Below are 4,005 nucleotides of genomic sequence, written 5' to 3' on the forward strand. Positions count from 1 at the left end.
CCCCCCTCAGACTCTTCCCATGCTGTTTCCCCTTCCAGAAACATCCAGCCAGATTGCCTTCTCAACTCTGCCAGCCTCCCTACCTTTGCCCAGAACATCTAGTTGGCCCAATACCAATACCCCCAGTCACAGCTACCCACACACCTCACTTCCCTCCTACACACACACACACACACACACACACACACACAACTTTAGCTAAATGAGCCTCAGTTTCCTTATTTGTACAATGGGGGTTAGCCTGCCTTAAAGGGCTGCAGAGGCTTCTGTGGGGTAATATGTGGAAATAAATAAATAAGTGCCTGGCATGTGGCAAGAGCTCAGCTGACACACCACGTGGTAACTCTGGTTATCATTCTTTTTTTTTACCGTTTTTGGTGAACCTGTTTGCTTCTGGCAGCAGCTGAGACCATCATTCACCCCAGTGTTCCCTGGAGCAGCTGGCCAGTGCCTGGCCCAGAGGACTTGAGCCAGTTCTGTCCTGTGGCTCTCAGAGTGTGCCCAGCAGTCAGATGACTTCTGCAAGTGGGGAAGCAGCAGCACCTAAAGGGCTGGGGGAGGTGTTCCTGGGGGGCCCTACCTGCCCAGACTGCCATCCTGGGCAGGCCCAGCGGCTGTCTCCTCTTCTGCCTGGGCAACCACAGGGAGGTCTCCGGCCATGGAGCTGCTGAGCTCATTAAGAATAACAAAGGAACTGATGAGTCCCCTGCCTCTCTTTCCCTTGCTCTCATTGGCGCTCTCTGGCCCGGAGGTCACCACACAGACACAGAGGCCAGCAAAATGGGGAAACAGCACAGACTGGCATCAGGGAGGCCTGGAAGTGGCTGCCTCTGCCACCCTCTTGCAGCGGAACTCGGGGCAAGGAAGCTTCCCTCTTACATTGGCTCCATGCCCCTGTCTTCAGGGCTCTTGACCTTGTGTTAAGAGGAGGACAGGGCTACAGGGCTCTGCTGGGGGACTGGGCCGCACCTGCCAGATGGGTTGAGTGCGACAAGGCAGGCAGCCACAGCTTTGCATCCCAGCCCCGCCACCACCAGCTGTGTGATCTGGGGCCGGCCACTTCCCTTCTCTGAGCAACAGATTCCTCATGTACAAGACAGGATTTGTCTGAGAGCACGTAGCTCTTACCGTGAGGGCCTGCATTTGTCCTCACTCTCTGCCTGCCACAGAGATCCCTGGACAAGCCCATCTCTATCAGCCTGAATATAGAACTTAAGGGTTGAGAACTTGCAGAGCAACTTGACAGAGTAATTTTATGTCTTGACTCATAATCAAAAGACGTTGATGTTTGAGCGAAGACTTGAAGGAGAGGGGATGAACTCAGCTAAGTGCTGCTCTCTACTCATAGGCTTATGTTTTTGGAATTTTTCTTGTAAGTCATTTTCCTTGTATTTTACAAAAGTTCTTGATTTTTTCCCCATGAATTTTCATGGTGTAAATACATCTATCATGTCCAATTTCAAGTTACCAAAAGTTTACGAACCAGCTTGCAAAGTTCTTGAATATTTTAACAATCTGTTCTTGCGAACCACCCAGCTCCAGCAACCCCCCAAGGCCCCTCAGGGTGTGACTGCTCTTAGCAGAAGAGCAGCCAGAGCAGGCGTGGGGCCCCAGTCGAGAGCAGGTTTCCTCCCAGGCCCTCTACCCAGCCAGCACATGGAGGGCCACCCAGGGCAGGGCCATAAGGTCAGCCATGACCCACACAGAAGCTCACTCATCCCACCAACCCTCCGGCCCCTTTGTTCTCTGGGATAAAAGCCTGTGAAATCATTCATCTATCTCTTCCTTAGAAGGAAGAAGAGAAGTTGGGCCAATGGGCCCAGCTGATCCATCCATCTGGGAGCTTAGGCAAGGGGAGCGGGGCTACCCATGCAGTCAATCGGGGCCAATTCGCAATACTCCTGTCCTCTCAGCAGTTGCAGCCGAGTGAAATAATCAGTGTCCCTCGGTCATAGTAGGGAGCAAAGGAAGTTTGTGTACAACCTCCTCTCACCTGCCTTCCTCCTCTCCTTCAGGCATGCCCAGCCTCCAAATCTCTGCCTAGGCCAGTGACGGCGAACCTTTTGAGCTCGGCGTGTCAGCATTTTGAAAAACCCTAACTTAACTCTGGTGCCGTGTCACATATAGAAATTTTTTGATATTTGCAACCATAGTAAAACAAAGACACATTTTTGATATTTATTTTATATATTTAAATGCCATTTAACAAGGAAAAATCAACCAAAAAAATGAATGTGTCATAGGTTCGCCATCACTGGCCTATGCAGTTCCCTCTGCTTGAATACTCTCTCCTTCTCTCCCAGTTCTCTACCCTGCAAAATCCTCCCCCCTCCAACACCCAGCTGATACACTGCACTCTACAAGAAGTCGTTGCTATAGGTGGCAGGCCAGCGGAAGCCACCCCAGACCCCCCTGAGGGGATGTGAATGCTTGTCTCCCTTGGGGCCCCCTTTCCAGCTGCCACCCATGCCTTGCTCTCTGCCCCTACAGCTGCGGTTCCTTTGGTATGCGTCCTAAAAATTCAAATTCCTAGGCAGCACTCTCAGAGCTTCTGGATCCACAGGTGGGCTCAGAAATCTGTGCCCCAGGAGATGTAGATATAGAGGACCTGAGAACCTGACCTTGAGGAACCCTGTCCCAAGTCACTGAATACGTAACCCATTCATGCCGAGGCCTCGTCACCCCTCCCCAGGACCGGGTGCTTGATGTGCCTCCACGGGACCGAATCCAGTGTCTGTTCCTGAAGCCGCCCTGTCTGGAGGGCCCACCCCCTGGCTCAGCTAAGTGCTGCTCTCTACTCATCTCGTGGGGCCTGAGGAGAGCATGGATGGGTGCAAGGTGTCTCCCTTCTCCAAACACTGCTGCTCAGGCTTCGGGCTCCTTCCCTGTACAGTCAGCAGAGACCAAACCTACCTGGTAGGATTATTTGGTGATTAAATAAGCCCACGCCCCAAGGGCCATTAGCAACTCAAATGCAGTAGAAGCAACCTTCATCTGATTCAGCCACATGGCCTCCTTGCGTCCCTGGGACACACTAGGCACGTGCCCAACTCGCAGCCTTTGCACTTGCTGTTCCCGCTGCCTGGAACACGCCTCCCTCTGAAACCTGAGTGGTTCATCCCCTCTCCTTCTTCAAGTCTTCGCTCAGACATCAACGTCTTTTGATGAACAGTCTTTTCTGAACACTGACTTAGAACCTCTCCTCCTCCCAGGCCCAGCTCCTGGGAGCGCTGCCCGTGTACAGGGCCCTGTGCTCAGAAGGGCCCATGCTTGGCATCTGACGCTCCTCCATCGCCGTCCTGAAATTCTTAGTAATTTTATCCTTGACTGTGCATTTTGTAAGTGAGTCAGATGGGACAAGGGAGCATGTGCCGGGCACTTGGCCTCAGCTCAGATGTGTCCCGGCTCCTGCCACCTGTTCCTCGGCCCATTAGTACCCCAGGCCCCACCCACTGTGGCTGTCTTTGGTGCCTGGCGGGACCCTGATCACAGGCACAGGACAGGGGAAGGGAGGTCATCCTGAAATGACAGTTTAAAAACGTTTGGGGGTTGCCCCTCTGCCAGGGCTGCCGGGAGTGGGTGTGTCCAGCGGTGGGGTGGGGCCCCTGGGTGTCTATGAGTCTTTATCCTGAGGGTATCCCTGTGCCCAGGGGCGCTAGCTCCCTCGTTCTGGGGGGGGGGGGGTGCTCATCTTCCTGTTTGCCTCTTCTGGCAGCTTGGGCACCTGGGGGAAGAGCCATCAAATACAGATTACGTATTTTCTGTGATTCTACATACGAGTTAAATGCTCTGATATTTGCCTTTAAAACCGATATTGCATAATATAAAGATGAATGATAAAACTCATGTTAATCGTTTAAATTTTACATTTTTCTTTACTCAGAATGACATTAAAGAGCAAATAAAAATCACAGTGACAAGGAGAGAGGGAGGGAGGGAGGGAGAGAGAGAGAGAGAGAGAGAGAGAGAGAGAGATTACAGAAGGAAGTAGAAAGTTTCCTGTGT

Source organism: Myotis daubentonii, chromosome 3, assembly GCF_963259705.1.
Source record: "Myotis daubentonii chromosome 3, mMyoDau2.1, whole genome shotgun sequence".
In the NCBI taxonomy this organism is placed as follows: Eukaryota; Metazoa; Chordata; class Mammalia; order Chiroptera; family Vespertilionidae; genus Myotis; species Myotis daubentonii.